The sequence below is a fragment of the Eublepharis macularius genome, chromosome 8 (genome assembly GCF_028583425.1).
Source record: "Eublepharis macularius isolate TG4126 chromosome 8, MPM_Emac_v1.0, whole genome shotgun sequence".
NCBI classification, from domain to species: domain Eukaryota; kingdom Metazoa; phylum Chordata; class Lepidosauria; order Squamata; family Eublepharidae; genus Eublepharis; species Eublepharis macularius.
The window spans coordinates 19,616,931-19,634,608 of NC_072797.1; the positions used below are offsets into that span (position 1 = coordinate 19,616,931).

The window sequence follows — 17,678 nt, forward strand, 5'->3', positions numbered from 1 at the left end:
GCATCTTCAGAGGTGTAGCACCAAAAGACAGAGATCTCTCAGTGTCCACCAAAAGACTGAGAGATCTCTGTCTTTTGGTGCTACACCTCTGAAGATGCCAGCCACAGCTGCTGGCGAAACGTCAGGAACTACAATGCCAAGACCACGGCAATACAGCCCGGAAAACCCCCAACACTGACTTTGTTCAACGCTCTGAATGGGGCACTAATTTGTCCAGAAAGTCAGTATATAAGTACACTGCTGCTGTTGTTGTTGTTATCTTTCTTACCAGCCAGCTCAGGCTTACCTCTTTTCTGCTACATACAGTCAGACTTTTTACTTTTTCATTTTGTGTCAACTAGAGTTGGTGGAGTGTATTTTCTATAGCTAGTAGCCACCAGTCATCCAAGGGCATTATTAAATAAACAGTTTATTGAGCCACATAAAGCCTAGAACGTAAAACACTGCTAAGTATTTAGAAAGGGGAGGAATGGGACAAATGAATGCAAATGGGAGAAATAAATGAAAAGGACCAATCACCATGGAAAGTGACATTTTTATTCCTTTGCAATTTTTACTTCCATTATACCATACAAATTTGCTCAGAAATAAACATGTTTTTAAATGATGTTGGCTTGCATCCTATGAACAAGTTGCATGCATGATAGGTAGTCTCTGCTGCAGAGCACAATTCCTCATGTGCTAGTATTCCTGTTGGGGCAAGATCAATGGTTTTTTATTATTTCTTGGACAAATGGAAGTACTAGTACAAAATGAAGAGCTATCTAATGTCACAAAACTTGTTTGAGGGAGCTGAGCCTTAATTTTTAGTATAATATATTAAAAATGTTCTTACATTCACCATTCACAATTTTTTAGGAGAGAAAGCTATTTAAGAAAAAAAATGTATGCATGATTCTCTCTGCCACTGACCCGTGGTCAGGTCAAGGAGCTTCAATGAAATGTAACAGACAATCTCTGTTTGAGAGCTAGGGCTGTCAGCTTCCAAGTGGGACCTGGAGAGCCCTCAGAATTACAACTGATCTGCCTGCTACAAATATCAGTTCCCCTTGAGAAAACGCCTGCTTTTGAAGGTGGACTCTATGGGCCAAGCTACACATGACGAATGACACTTGAACGGCAAGTGGATTGAGTGGAGGGCAAGTGAACAGGGAGAAATACACTTGCTGTTCAAGTGTCATTCATCATGTGTAGCTTGGCCCTGAGGCATTATACCCTGCTGAAGTCCCGCCCCTCCCTAAACCCAGCCATCCCCAGGCTCCGCCCCCAAATCTTCAGGAATTTCCCAACCTGGAATTGGCAGTCCTAGCAAAAGCACAACTTTTCATGTGCATGCTGGTGGCCCATTTTGATCCCTGAGCGAGAGTTGTTGTTTGGGTTTTCTGCCTTGGGTACCAGAATATGTTCAACCAGTCCTGCCCCTAGAATAGGTGTACTGAAAAAAAATTCTGCTGTGAAGCCAGGGAAAATTTAACTGAGAGATGAAATACACCATACAGGAGAATTTTGTACAAACTGGAGACCAGGTTTTCTGGTTGTCAGGGACCAGAATAGAATCTTTCTAACAGGTGAAGAGGCTGAAGACTAGAAATGGGCACGAACTGAAATACGAACCAAAGTTTGTCACAAACTGGGCTGTTTTTCGGTTTGCGAACGGGTGGTTCATCCGAGGGCATTTCTGACAACCCATGATGAACCACTTATGATTTCTAGCACGGTCCATTTGGTTTGGTTTTCAGTTTGTCAGTGCAGACAGCCTAGCGCCGATCAATCAGTTTCCTAGGCAATGGAGAAATGGGCTTTCTGCAGACCCTCTGCTGCCCTGGGAATGACGTTTTCACAAATTAAATGAACTGATTTGCGAACCAGGCAATTTCATGCTGGTTTGTGGTTCGTGAAACGTGACAAACCACAACGAACCACCATTTTTCCAGTTTGTGCCCATCTCTACAGAAGACTCAAAAGAAGAGGCACCTGGGCAGCTGACATCACTGCAGAAGAAGGCAGTTGAGATACCTCCAGGATCCTCCTTTGATGTGCAGGAGAAGTCCAGAGCTCTGAGTCAGCTTGCTCATGCTGTGATATAGCCCTGATTTCTGAATCAGATTTGAAACTTGAAGCCTCCTAAAGAACTTGCAGAGCCTCTGTCCATCATCTTCAAGGCCTCCTGGAGGACTGGGGATGTGCCACAAGATTGGAGAAGAGCGAATGTTATCCCAATTTTTAAGAAAGGGAAGAAAGATGACCTGGGAAACTACAGGCCGGTCAGTCTGACTTCTGTTGCTGGGAAGATATTAGAGCAGATTTTAAAGGGATCAATCTGTAAGCATCTGAAGGACGGCTTAGTGATCTGGGGAAGTCAACATGGTTTTCTCCCAAATAGATCTTGTCAGACCAACCTGGTTTCCTTCTTTGATCAAGTGACGAGCTTACTGGACCGTGGGATCTCTGTCAACATGATTTACCTGGATTTCAGCAAAGCTTTTGATAAGGTTCCTCATGACATTCTAATGGGTAAACTGAAAGACTGTGGACTCGACTATAGGACAGTTTGGTGGATAGGGAACTGTTTAGAGGACCACACCCAAAGAGTGGTGGTCAATGGCATTTCATCAGATTGGAGGGAGGTGTCCAGTGGGGTGCTGCAGGGCTCGGTTTTGGGACCAGTACTTTTCAATATTTTTATCAATGATCTGGATGATGGGGTAAACGAGCTACTCATTAAATTTGCTGATGATACCAAATTGGGAGGAGTGGCAAACACCCAAGAAGAGAGAGTTAAAATTCAACAGGACCTGAATACTCTAGAGAAGTGGGTGGTTGTGAACAGGATGCAATTCAATGTAGATAAGTGCACAGTATTACATCTGGGCCACAAAAATGTGAAGCACAAATACAGGATGGGGGATACACTTCTGGGTAGTAGTGTATGCGAAAGAGATCTTGGGGTAAGAGTGGACTGTAAACTAAATATGAACAGTCAGTGTGATGCAGTGGCAAAAAAGGCAAACTCCGTCTTGGGTTGACTCAAAAGGGCCATTGCATCGAAATTGCAGGAGGTCATAGTCCCTCTTTATACTGCCTTGGTCAGGCTGCACCTGGAGTATTGTGTGCAATTCTGGAGGCCTCACTTCAAAAGGGATGTGGACAAAACTGAGAGGGCGCAGAGGAGAGCAACGAGGATGATCAGGGGTCTGGAGACTGAGCCCTACGATGAAAGGCTAAGGGCTTTGGGAATGTTTAGTTTGGAGGAGGTTGAGGGGGGACATGATTGCTCTCTTTAAATATTTGAAAGGCTGTCATTTGGAGGAGGGCAAAGAGCTGTTCCAGTTGGCAGCAGAGGGTAGGACGCGAAGCAATGGGCTAAAACTACATGCACAAAGGTACCGGCTGGATATTAGGAAAAACTTTTTCACGGTCAGAGTAGTTCAAAAGTGGAATCAGCTGCCTAGGGAGGTGGTGGTGAGCTCCCCTTCACTGGCAGTTTTCAAGAGGCTGGGTTAATATTTGTCAGGGATGCTCTAGGCTCATCCTGCATTGGGCAGGGGGTTGGACTAGAAGGTCTGTATGGCCCCTTCCAACTCTGTGATTCTGTGTGATTCTATGATTCCATCCCAGAGTCTGCTCCTGAACCAGAGGTCTCTGCCCAACAACCCCTCAGCCCTCTTATTGCCCTTAACTACCATGGCCCTGTTGCAGTACTTGCCGCCATTTCTAGGCACAGCACCTTTAAATACTGGTAACTGGCTCCTGGAGAGGGGGAGCTAGGGCTGCCAAGTTCCCACTGAGGATAAGGGATTCCCATCACTGACTCTTCTCTCCCACCACCATTCCTGTAGCCAGTGGAGGGGAAAATGCTTTCAAAAAGCTGTCAATGACAGTGTGCTGTCACTTCTGGGGAAGACCTGGAAGTGATGTCACTCTGCTGTAGGAATCAATGGACACACTATAGTTTTACTATAGAGTTTCTTGTTATTCCTAGAGAGGTGTGGCATCACTTTCATGCTTGGCAACCCTAGGAGGGACATATTTATCTACTTCCTTGAAAGAATACTTAAACCCTTAATTCATCTTCAGCCTTTTCTGGAACAACATGCATGTGTACACTGTTGGCACAAGCTGCAGTAACTTGATGTCTGTCTTGACTCTTGGACCTCTGCCTAAAACAGGACACTGGTCAATCCAGAGGCTTTTTACTGCTTACCCATTGATCTCAACTGAAGTAGTGTTGCCTTATAGATAAGGGTGGAGCTTTGTAAGATAGGTGAGGAGGCTTGTATTGCCTGGTTGGGGCAGAGGATGAAAAGTGGTAGTGTCTTTTCTTTAACCAACCTCAACATTATCTATCTATCTATCTATCTATCTATCTATCTATCTATCTATCTATCTATCTATCTATCTATCTATCTATCTATCTATCTATCTATCTATCTATCTATCTATCTATCTATCTATCTATCTATCTATCTATCTATCTATCTATCATCTGCCTGCCTGCCTGCCTGCCTGCCTGCCTGCCTTTTTCTTTCTTTCTTTCTTTCTTTCTTTCTTTCTTTCTTTCTTTCTTTCTTTCTTTCTTTCTTTCTTTCTTTCTTTCTTTCTTTCTTTCTTTCTTTCTTTCTTTCTTTCTTTCTTTCTTTCTTTCTTTCTTTCTTTCTTTCTTTCTTTCTTTCTTTCTTTCTTTCTTTCTTTCTTTCTTTCTGCCTGGCCTGGCCTGGCCTGGCCTGGCCTGGCCTGGCCTGGCCTGGCCTGGCCTGGCCTGGCCTGGCCGTTCTAGGGTTTCTACAGGACAGGGAATAGCATCCAGCAAGCACTTATCCCTCTACATGAACACCTGAACCTGAGTCAGGATATTTATCTGAATCAGGACTGGCTCCTCTGACTAGCAGTAACTTCTCAGAATGGATCTGAGGTTGTTGTTCATGTAACCTACTGAATGATTTTTGTTTTGTTAATCTGGAAATGCCAGAGATTGAACCCGGGACCGTCTCTGTTCAAATCAGATGCTCCACCACACTGAGCCATACCCATCATCAAATTGACCGTTACCACTTTCAGACCGAGATTTTTTATGTTCCAAGCAATGTACTTCCTGTGGGAAATGTCTCTTACACCTCGGGGATATCAAAAAGGCTGGATAGTCTCTCTCTCCTGTTTGAAACGTAATTTTTCTCAGCAGTGTCAAAACATTCCATCAAGATATATGAATGTTTGAGACCTACTCAGGACAGTATCTTGAAGCAGCCAAGCCCCCTGACCTTTGCTCAGACTCTTCCTGAAATGATGCAAGTCAAAGACAGAACAGTTTCCCCAACACTTTAAACTTCCTTCTTTAGGTCGCCCTCTTACATCACTGCCTAAATTAAGCAACATGTCGCCAGGATGCATTCCTGAAGAATGACTACCGTATGCTTTCTCTCATTTTCTCTCTCTCTCTTTCCCTTTCTCTGGGAAGCCAAAGCACGTGAACTTGAAAGCAGCTTTCTATGTCAGCCAGGATACAGACGTTCCAATCATTCTCGTTCAAAAGTCCCCCAGAGTGAGCTGGTAGATTATTATCTGCTTCGAGAGTGATCGGCGTGGCTGAAGATCGGTGCTTTCTAAGTCTCTCGTTGGTTGCCTCGTCCCCAGTGTAGATAGCGGAAATGGGACACAGGTTTGCAAATGGCAAGAAAGCGGGGGTAGTTTTTGAGCAGAGTTAATGCACTCACAGAGGAAATTCATTTCGATTCAACTGAAGTTCTGACGAAATAATGCTGTTTCCCCTGAACAATTCAAAGGATGCATCTCTTCCTGTTTCTGTGCACAGGCAGATTCTTAGAGAAACCCAGTGCTGGCTGCCGGCTGCCACTTTCAGCACTACAAAATATCATCTCCAGGCTGCAGCTGGTGGTTTCCAGCTTTAACCATTCCTTTGATTTAAAAAGAAAACCCTCCATGCAAATGGGGAAGTAGCATTACAAGGGGGCAGGGGGCATTTTGTAGAAAAAGAGCTGGAGGGACTCATTAGCATAACTCATTAGCATATGCCACGCCCCCTTGCCATCACCGGAAGTGTGTCATTAGCATAACTGATTTGCATATGCCATGCCCCCTGACATCACCTATCCTGGCTGTTTTGGACCTAATCCTGGCCATTCAGGGCCGAAATTGGGCCCAAAATGGCAAAAAGGGGCTGAGAATGGCTGGAAAGGGGCCCAAAATGGTCAGGATTGGGCTGCTGCTGAGTGGAATAGTAATCCACCACCTGTCAGAGGCCCAATCCTGGCTGTTTTGGGCCCAATCCTGGCCATTTTGAGCCTGAATTGGGCCCAAAATTGCTGAAACGGGCCCCAAACGGCCAGTATCGGGCCCGAAATGGCCGGGATTCGGCTGCTCTCAGACAGGGGAGTGTTCCCCCAGCTGGCAGTGGCCCGATCAGGCCGAAACAGGCCCCAAATGGCTGAAAGTTAGGTGGGCAGGGCCACCTGACATGTGACCTCTTTTGAGAACTGCTAGAACTGCATTCCTGTGCGTTCCCCCTCAAAATGAGCCCTGCAAGGGGTTACGGTTCTACGTTCTTTCTCTGCTTGCTATGCTAGCTTCCTTTTTGCACGGAACCCGCATGAAGAAGCAACCTGCAGTTGGTAGCATTCCAGGCAGTCCAAGTTGCCAGCCAGTTGCCTCTGTCCCCTGCTACTCCTCCATAGGGTGGTGGGAGAAAAATGCAGGGAGCAAAATGGTGTCTGTCAATGCCATGACAGAGCATTGTTATGGAGAGGAGAATTTCTTTTTCCAAAATTCATTCTTTTAGCTACAACCTTTGATTCTGCTTATTTTTTCTCTTTTAATAGAAGAATTTCTTTCCCAGTTCTCTTTGATTTCTCTTTGTAGAGAAATTAATGCACTCTTTTGTAACTTCAGTCCATGCAGTTGTTTTATGGTACACACCACAGGGCGGTGCTCTTGAAGGAGGATAGGAATGTGTGGGAAAACATTGTCTGCCTCTGAGCATTTATAGAGTGAAATTCTGAAATTCTGCAGAATCTCCCTTCCTGCCCCTTCTCTCTTCAAATTTCCTCAAAACAGAATTGATTAGAAACTGGCTCTAAAAGAGAAATGGATTGTTGGATTACAGAGAGAAATTGGGTAAAAAGGAATTAAGAGAATTTATCTTACTTAACAATGCTACCATGATGTCTCTTACAGCTGTGTAACTATAAATGATGTCGTTGTGTCACAGGATGCTCTAGGATTCACCCCAAACTCTTTTGTTCTTGCCATAGAATTTCAGATGAATTCTAGAGTGTCCCATAACACAGTGATGTCACTTATGGTTATGCAGCTAGAATAACATTATAGTGTTAACAGATGACATTTGGGTAAGTCTTACCCTCCCCAGTCTTCCAGGAGTTGCCACTCTCAGCTGGCAACCCTAGTCCAATCTGCCACCTCATCCTTCTGCTTATGTGAACCAGGCCACAAAATTCACTTTCCCCCGCCTCTTAACCCATCTCACAAGGTGGTTACTTGTCTTTTCTCCTCTGTAATGCTGTAGAAACTCTATTAGGGAAACTGCAGGAGGATGTACAGTGAATCACTTCCTCCCACTGCTGCTTTTCAGTGTTAAAGAAAACACTTAAGAGATCACAAATCTCTCAGATAATGTGTACTTTGGCCATGACATATGATACTGTATCTGACAGTGATGAGTATATCATGGGGACATTGCCCTGCTTGTCTTTATCTCTGCCAAATTATTTCTGTCTGCCTGCTACACACCTTGATCTCTCTGCTGAATCAAAGACCACTTTCTGGATTAGCTGTCTCTCTCACACACATTTCCCGCTGCCCCACTCCCATTTTCTCCTTATCCTCATCATTTCCCCCTTCCTACACATCTAGTTTTTCTATTTTTCTCTCGGGCATACATATATACTCTTGGTATGAGGGGGATCTCTTGTTGAGCCAGCGGGTGCACTTAGAATTTTGAGGAAGGATAGGGGGCACCAGCACAAAATGGCTGCCTCGGAGAGGGCCTAGCCTTCCATTTTAATATTTTTAAAATAATTTTTTAATTAAGAGAAATGTTTAGGGGAAATGGGGAAAAATAATGTCAAGGGGGTCAAGAACAATCTCAGTCGACAGTGAAATTACGCAAGTTTACTTTTTGGTCAACTGAAATAAATTGCGGTTGGTGGCGTAAGTAACCACATAGAAATCTCTGTAGGATCAGGAATTCTTGAGGAGAGTTCATAAGCCTGTGTACAATGAGTTTAATTTTGTGAGTGTGAATGTGTTCTGGGTGTGACAGGTGCTTAGAGGGCTGGTTGAGTTTCCCTAGAGGTGGCTGAGGAGAACACATAAATTCTCCATTCTCCTCCTCCATTGCTTTCCCCACCTCTTCTCTTATCATGCTGAATTTTACTTTGTCTAATGATGGTTTTTCACCCCACTCTTTTCTGCTGTTGTTGGAATTATTGTTGTGACAAAGTAGTTTCAAGCAAATACATTCCCCTGTGAAAGACAAGTGAAGCCAAGATGCAAGCTCAATCAGAGCAGAACTACAAGTGACAAAAGGCACAGATTGGACACTAGTCAGCTTTCCACAAGTTTTTTTTTTTATAAATTTTTTTATTTTTCATAACTACAAAACACTACGCCAGACTATCACAAAGGGAAGAGGGAAGGGACAAAGGGGAGTGGGAAAAGAAAAGGGGGGGGGAATGAACTACAAACACTAAACACTACACTTCAATGTTTCCCTTCATACTGTCATAATACAAAAATAGCTCCATAGAATAATGATGGAGTGGTTAATCATACAGAGAATAAACATTTCAAATTCTGATTAAACTTTCCTCCCCCTTCTGGGTCCCGGACGCAATTCTCTCTGTGCAACTGCTGTTGCAATGCTCTCCTCCTCCCCCCCCCCTCCGGCTCCTCCTTTTCTTCGTTCTTGGTGCAGCAGAGTTCTGGGTTTTTATTCTCAAAATCCTTTAGTTGATCTTCTGATAATATCTTATAGGCCTGATCTTTATATCTGAACCATATTCCTTCCGGGAATAACCATTTGTACTTTATTCCATGGTCCCTCAGAAGAGCTGCAAACTTTTTATATTTAAAACGCCGTTTCCGGACTAGAAATGGAACGTCCTTCAAAATCTTGACTTTCAAACCCATAAAGTCCAAATCCGCATTGTATGAGTTATATAGGATGGTGTCCCGAATCTTTTTAGTTGAAAAGTCAATAATGATCTCACGAGGCAACTGTCGCTTTGTTGCATATTTTGAAGAAGCCCGACGGACCTCCAAAATGGCGCTTTTAACCTCTTCTTTAGTCGTCCTCGCGGGTGTCGCCAGTAGTTCCGAGACCAAATCCCACAGATCCTCATTTTCCTCCTCTTTCACGTTTTGGAGACGCAAAATTGTCTGCGTTCGTTCCACTTGTAGCCCGATCAGTTGGTTCTCCACCAACTTCAGCTCCTTTTTTGTAGCCTTCACAAGTGACGCACTTTCCAGAGCAGACTTTTCTGCCCCCCCCGCTGCTGCCTTAATGGTTTTCACCTCGCTTTCAATTAAGCCCACCCTTTGATCAGTTTCGTTCAGCTTGTCAACAAAGGGTTTTATGGCTTCCACCACCGCCCTGCGCACCAATTCTTCGAGCGACTCCCCTTTCTGCAAGGTGGCCGAGATTGACTTACCGAGAGCGGGACTTTGCTTCTTTGCTGCCATTTTGGGGGGGGGGGGCGCCAACAAAATTCTGGAACTCCACGAAGGGGAAGAGCGAGTCTTCTTCAGATCAACCTCTCCTTCACAAACGCTTATAGAACAGAAGGGATTCGCTTGTTTACAGGCTTCCGCCTGTTTCTTTTACTTGCCGTTTCTCGTTGCCCGGCGGCACTCGAGGCGCCGCGCACATCTGCCGGCCTCCATAGGGACAAACGGGCAATTCCCTCCCCGCATTGATTTCGGGGAGTTCTTCCCGCCGCGTCCCGGACCCTGGCTCCCTCCCTGGGAGTCCTGGGGGCTAATCCTTGTAGATCAGCCGCCCGGTCAGGGTGCCCGGTCGTTTCCTCCCAGACCAGCCGAGAGGAGCGTCCGGCATGGCTGAGAAAACGAAACCGAATCCGCTTTCCACAAGTTTTGATGGGAAATGTAGGCATCCTAGTCTTGCAGCTTGGCTCTCTCACTGCTGTCCAATGGACTTTTCAACTGTCACTTGTCCAACATTCCGCCAAGCTGCCTACATTTCCCATCAAAACTTGAGGGAAGCTGACAAGTGTCCAATCTGTGCCTTTTGTCACTTGTAGTTCCACTCTCAGATCACCTTTAGCACACAACATGTTCGTTGTTCATGGGGGCCAGCAGGCTCTCCTCCAGCCATCAAGATCCCTACTGCACCATTCCCAGAAACCCTACCTGAGCAGGCAGCAGGAAATGTACCAATAATAAATAATAGCTTGGCCCAGAGCCTGGCAGCAGCCCTGGAACCTGAAGCAGCCCTATCCCAACTCACACAAAGAAAATTCAAGCTCCAATGCACTCACCCTGTCTCTCTAACAGCAGCTGTCTCTTCCTGAAAGCCAGAGCTGGGAGCCCCCCTCCCCCCTGGTCTTTTCCTCTTGTAACAAATTTGGAGCTCCAGTCCACACTTGGAAGGAAGACCTGCCTATCAAGCTAAATTGGGCTTAGATTGGGGTTTCCAGGGCAACAGCAGGAGTTCAGACAGAGTTCAGATAATCCCTGCCTGAGTTGCCATGAGAATTGATTGCAGGTGCCAGGCTGTCTGGCTTGACGAACAGCAACAACCACCTGTTCATTTAGAATGGGGCCTCACGAACAGCTTGTTCACAAACAGCCAAACAGGCTGTTCGTGGGCTTTTTTGCGTTCGTTCGTGCCCATCTCTACTAAGAACTGCATGTACTAAACCCTAATTACTTGTACTGGCAATTGTTCTGTCATTATGGCACTTGGCTCTCAAGGGGTTATTTGAAACCCTCATTGGGTTCTGAGCCTCTAATAATTTTGTGGTAGGCAGACGTTGAGTAGGGAATTCATCCCATCACTTCCTCTCTAGGCTTCTAAAAGGTGTGAATTGTACCACTGCTGTGAATGGATCCACAAAGGGGGGCACTGTTGCTAGAGGAGTTAGACAGGAAGCTACAGGCTGAGATGGGCAGAAGAAAGATGACGGTGTACAGGTGGAGCAAGGGAGGGTCACTGAGGAATTGTTGGCTGCTAGAATTCTTGCAAAGAATATTGTATTTAATGGAGGGGCTGTGACTGAGTAGTAGCACACCTGCTTGTCATGCAGAAGGTACCAGGTCCAATCCTTGGCATTTCCAGTTAAAAATATCACGCAGTAGGTGATGCAAAGACTGCTACTTAACACCCTGGACAGCAGCTGCCAGTCAGAGCAGACAACGCCAGCTGTGATGGGCCAGTTGTCCTATTCAGTATAAGACGACTTCATGTGTGTACCTTAGCACATATATATTAACCTTGTTCTGACTGATCCAGCATGACATTTCCAATGTTCGTTAAATATCTAACACAGAATAATTAGGTGTGTATATACACTTTCACTCTATAAAATGGAGAGATGCTGTAGTATAGTAGTTAAGTGGTTGGGCTGCAAGTCAGCACTTTGTTGGTTCAACTCCCACTGACAGGAGCTCAGCCCCAGCTCCCCAGATGTATTGTGGGGACTACATAATAATAACATTGACTTTGTTCATTGCTCTGAATGGGGCACTAATCTGTTTAGAATGTCAGTATATAAGTAGTAGAAAAGAGCAAGAGTCCAGTAGTACCTATAAGACTGACAAAATTTGTAGTAGGGCGTGAGCTTTTGTTAGTTTATTTTTATTTATTTTATTTTATTTCTATTCTGCTCTCCCTGCAAGTTACAGCTCACTTCTTCAGATACAGTTAGAATGTGAGCCCATCTGTCCTTATATCTTGGGGAGTGGAGTGATTACAGAAGCTGAATGACAATAGCCGGTGAATGACAATAACAGGTTTGATTGGATAGGGTGGGGTATGCAGAGGGGTAGTGGGTGTGGAGAAATCTGCATTGGTAATGCGACAGGAAGCCTAGGTTTTGATTCAGTCCAAGTAAATGCATTGTCTTGAGCTTTGTTATCAGTTGCAATTCAGCAGTCTCTCTTTGTAATCTCTGCATACCCCACCCTAACCAATCATGCCTGCTATTGTCATTCACCGGCAGTCTGCTAAATTGCAATTGATAACAAAGCTCAAGACAATGCATTCACCTGGACTAAATCAAGACCTAGGCTTCCTGTTGCATTACCAGCTCTGTTTTCTCCACACCCACTACCCCTCTGCATACCCCACCCTATCCAATTACTCCTGCTATTGTCATTCACCAACTATTCTCATTCGGCTACTGTAATCACTCCACTCCCCAAGATACAAGGACTGATGGACTCACATTCTAGCTGTATCTAAAGAAATGGGCTATGACTCACAAAAGCTCATAAGCTACCACAAATTTTGTTAGTCTTATAGGTGCTACTGGACTCTTGCTCTTTTCTAATGCTACAGAAGATTAACACGGCTACCCATCTTAGTATATAAGTGCATTGCTATTATTATTAACAAATTTAAGTCATATTGGCTCATTCCGCACAGTCAGTTTAGGGCAATTCAGATTCCATTCTGCTTCTCTCGATCTCCAGATTTTCACCCCAGGAAAGAAGGCATGAGATGCACAATTGACCTTTCACTGGCTTTTCCATGACTTTTTTCCATGTACACATTAAAGGTGACTTTTTTTAAGCCACTGTTGAGTTGTTACTGATGCATCCTATGGGTGTGCAGAATTATTAGTCCCTAATTGTGTCTCTCTCTTGCCCTTTTCCTTTCCCTGGGTGATGATTGATTGACCACTCAGTAGAAACCACTCCTAGCTCTCCACACACATCTTTATTTTTTTCCTCTTTGCCATTAGGAAAAGCCTGAAACAAGCCCCAAGCAACTGAGCATCCAACCCCCCCTTTTTTAATTAGCTGAGAGTTACAATGCTGTGATGTTCGTGTATTCTACTCCTTTAAGCACAATGTCCGTCCTCTTCCCTGATGACAATCCACATTCCCCAATGATCACTTCTTGGGTTTACTTTTTTATTTCCTTTCTTTACAACTAGGGCTCATGTTCACAATGATTTGGAAACTAAGGTGGGGGGACTCATCTCAAAATCCACCTTCCCCATCCCAAAACATGGTCACATGATGTGAGGAGGCCAATGAGAACCTCAAACCACGCCAGAAAAATCTGCTAGAAGCTAGTGGAGATAGCGCGAAAAGTACTTTGTAGATTTCCCTCAAGAACTCTACCACCAATTGCCTCTCTAGAAGTAAAAAAAAAAATAAAATGACGGACACAGGACCACCCAATCAGTGAATACAGGGATGGGGGGGGGAATGGGCTCCAACATTGCAACTAGGGTTGCTAGCTCCTGCTTGGGAAATTCCTGGAAATTTGGGGGGGTGGAGCCTAGAGAGGGCTGGGTTTGGGGAGGGAAAGGGCCTAAGCAGGATATAATGTTATAGAGTTCACCATTCAAAGCAGTCATTTTCTCCTGGGGAACTGATCTCTGTGACCTGGAGATCCATTGTAATTCTAGGAGGTCTCCAGCTACTACCTGGAGGCTGGCGATCCTAATTGCAACTTTACGACACAGGTGATTTTTTTTTAAAAAAGTGACATCGACCTCAGCTCCCACAAACGATGACTTGAAACAGACACATCTCAACTTGTCTGGAATAAAAAAAAGCAGCTACCAAATCACCTCGAGGTCATGCACTGCAGAATGCCAGGAGCCCAAGCTGATTCAGCACCCGTTAGTGTAAATACTCAGAAGCGCTGGCTTAAAGTGCGCCACGCGGAATGGGCCACCGTTAGACTGGGAGGATTCTGGTAGAAAAGATGAGTCAACCTGTTGAGTCACCCAGCCCTTGCCAGAGAGAGATGAGAAAAGCAAACAAATAGAAGATTCTCTTTACATCTCTACTGTATTCTTGCCCACCATATGCCTGTTTCTCTACACTTCCATTAGAACTTGAAATCCCCCCTCCCAAAACAATAATTTTGCCTGATGAGGTATTCTGTTAACCTCAAAAGCTTCCAATATTTTATATTAGTAATTTGAACTGTAAAAGATGCCACCTGCTTTGCCTTTATAGTCTGTTCAGATCAACACATTCCTACATCTGCTGTTAATATAATCATTGTGTCCTGAAACTTCACTGCCTGTATAAGTACATTCAGGGCTTTTTTTCTGGGAAAAGAGGTGGTGGAACTCAGTGGGTTATTCTCGGAGAAAATGGTCACATGGCTGGTGGCTCCGGCCCCTGATCTCCAGACAGAAGGGAGTTTAGATTGCCAACCAGCGTGGAGGGCAATCTAAACTCCCCTCTGTCTGGAGATCAGGGGGCGGGGCCACCAGCCATGTGACCATTTTCAAGAGGTTCCGGATCTCCGTTCCACCGCGTTCCTGCTGAAAAAAAGCCCTGAGTACATTCCTATTCCTTACTGAAGTCTGCCGGACATGAACAGGCAATGGTGAATTTATGCCAGCAGTACCCATTGCTGGAAGGATACCACCAGCAGAGGTGGGAAATCACCTGATCCTACTTCTAGTTGGAAATTGGCCCTGATTCAGATGGCAGTGTAACATTTCAGTTGTAAAAAAGAATGCATGACAGCGCTTCTTCGGGTCTCAGTGGATTAACCTAGATTAAACCTTAACAAATTTTCTTTAACTCCAGGAACCAGACCAAAAACTTAGGAGCCAGACTCATTTTTCTGCCATCACCAGATGCTCTATTCATTGCTAGAGATGTAAGATTTTCAAAAAATTTGAAAATGGGGGGTGGTGGACATTTGGGAGGAAATGTAAATATATCCAAGCACTTATTTTCCCCATCAAACCCAAACCTATTTTACGGCTTTGACACATGCGCATAATGTATAACTTAGAATACAAAATTATACTATCTGGTATATTAATGGAATTTAAAAGTATAAATGCCTTGGTTTTCTACCAGAAAAATTACAGAAGCACAAACGTGCTTGAAAGAGAGCTGCAAACTGCTGCACCCTATGCTATCTTAACAGATGCTATCTTAATTTTTGCCAGTGGAGAGGCAGGAAAAAATAACAGCTGAAGGTAGAAAATAAATTCTGTAGTAAATAAAAGAAGTGTACTAATTTAGACAAGAAAAAAATCTCATACAGTCAAAATAATAAGGCTACCAGCGAGACTGGGATATCAAGTTAAAGTTTGTAATGCTGAAAAGACTGAACTTCGTTATAATTAAACACATTGTGGTATCAACATCTTGATCTTCTATATGCAAATTGCAAACAGGCTACCAAGAAAACACTGGGTCAGATCTCACAATCTGTCAGCAGAAGGTACTGACAGCCACAGCCCTTCTGGGCTTTCCTTTCCCTCCAGCAGCCATTTCTAGCTATTTGAACTTTTTCCCTCCAGGTCACAGGACCCAATAGCCACATGGGTCAGGACAGGAGGCTGAGCTGGGGAGGATGAAAAGGGGTAAAATCCGCCGTCTCTGTGTATAGAGATCACAAGATCCTTGTGCTGGATCCAGTCCACTGATATGTAAATTATGGGAATGGAATCACTGAGATTAAGAAGTGGGCCTAAGGGGACGTTTTCTCCTTTCCTTAATGCTCACGCTGTGCGGTTTCCCAATGGCCACCTGGTGTCTGGTGGGTCTTCAAAACATCCCAAGTTCCAACATCTTTGTCCGATGCTAGCGCTGTCCATGAACCTAACCAATGATTAAATATTTCAGCTGACTGACTGGAGCAAGTAGTCAGCTAAGTTCACCACAACCAAGTTTCTTTCTTTGATGAGCCGCTCAGGGATTTTTTTCTGAGAAAAGAGGTGGTGGAGCTCAGAGGGTTGCCAGCACAGGGGGCAACTCTTGGCGGGAGGTGGTGCCCCTGGTACCACGTGTGCGTGCGCAAAGTGCACGCATGCTCCCAGGGCCAATGACGTCACTTTGGGTAAGCTGGAACAAGGGGGGAGTTTTTAAAAGTTTAAGTCACCCTCGGCAAAAATGGTCACATGGCTGGTAGCCCCGCCCCCTGATCTCCAGACAGAGAGAAGTTTAGATTGCCCTCTGAGCCGCTCCAGCAGCGGGGAGGGAAATCTAAACTCGCCTGTGTCTGGAGATCAGGGGGCGTGGCTACCAGCCATGTGACCATTTTTAAGAGGTTCCAGAACTCCATTCCACTGCGTTCCAGCTGAAAAAAAGCCCTGACCATTACTCATTTTTTTAAAGTCCTCAAAATCCCTTTGGTGGCAGGGAAACATTCAGGGGAAATGAAGTTGCAAGTGCGCCAAAAACTTCCAAGTGGAAATGTTTATCATTGTGCATGCCTCTGGATTCAGAGTGGCAATGAAGGCAAAAGGGTCTTCACCTGTTCAAATATTTAATATCTGTAAAGTGAAGGAAATAGGTATAATGTTGCTATATGTTTTAGATGGATAGAAGGAAGCCATTTTAACACAACAAGTCATCAACCCAGGGAAGTTATTTATTTATTTACTTCATTTATACTTCAGCTTTCTCTCCTGGGAGGACACAAAGCGGCTTACCCCATTTTCCTCACAACACCCCAGTGAGGTAGGTTAGGCTGTGAGAGTCTGACCGGCTCAAGCTTCCATAGCAGAGTGGGGGGTTCCAAACCCGGGTCTCCCAGATCCTCCTCTGACACTCTAACTGTAATGTCCCCCATTGGCTGCGAGTTCCCAGGTTACTCACTCAAGCACCCGTTCTCAGGTCCATTCAGCAGAGACAAGCGGGCTCAAAACATCAACCGTTTATTTGCCAGGAGATCACTCTAGCAACCAACAACTTCAGCTAACATACAAAACTGGAAAACTGAAAACTAGAGCTCCACCCAACAGGACCAAACTAAATCACACAGATATTAGGGGAGGAGCAGACTGTTCCATTACATACATATACAATAAATATACCACACTAACCACTACACCACATCACTGCTGGAGGATATTTAGGAAATGAGAAGGATATGTGTGGGTTTTTCATCAGAGATCCGTGGTCGCTTTTGAGGCTGTCTTCATTCTTGAAATTGTAACTGAAATGGCAGCTGGGAGGAGAGCTTTCAGCTCTTGGGCATAACAAAGCAGTTGTCTACATGCATCACTACTATGCACAAATGGTTAAGGCTTCAGTCCTGCTCCCCGGTGCTTACATAGCATCAAAGCACAACCATCTCTCTCCCTTTATCATGGCCCTGCTGCATCAGGACTGTACCAGGACCACACAACGGCCCTGCTGGCTGCTCCTCAAGGCAGGTCAGTAATGGAATCCAGCAAACCAACCACCTCCCTACAAAACACACAAAGTCAATGGTTCTATAACAATGTTAACTCTAATTCTTCTGTGTGAAAAGTGCAAAGTGCTATAAATAAGCACAATACAGAATAATTTATACCATTTTCCAGCTCATAAATAGTTCATCAATAAGTTATTTATACATGGCTAATAAATATAAACAATTCTAGAAATAGCATAACAAACCACCAATATGTTCCAATTTATATACATGAATCAACTGCAAGGTTCCATCCCTTTAGATTGCATAAACTCAAGTACATTCCGTATACAAT

General features: G+C 44.6%; 1 long non-coding RNA gene across 1 annotated transcript; it reads right to left on the reverse strand.

Annotated features, from left to right (window-relative positions):
* Nucleotides 1–588: 588 nt before the first annotated feature.
* Nucleotides 589–17,128, reverse strand: LOC129335034 (uncharacterized). Its single transcript, XR_008597560.1, has 3 exons — nt 16,804–17,128; nt 13,797–13,961; nt 589–690 (listed from the first exon to the last, which is right to left on the reverse strand). It is a non-coding gene; the product is annotated as an uncharacterized LOC129335034 (long non-coding RNA).
* Nucleotides 17,129–17,678: the final 550 nt, after the last annotated feature.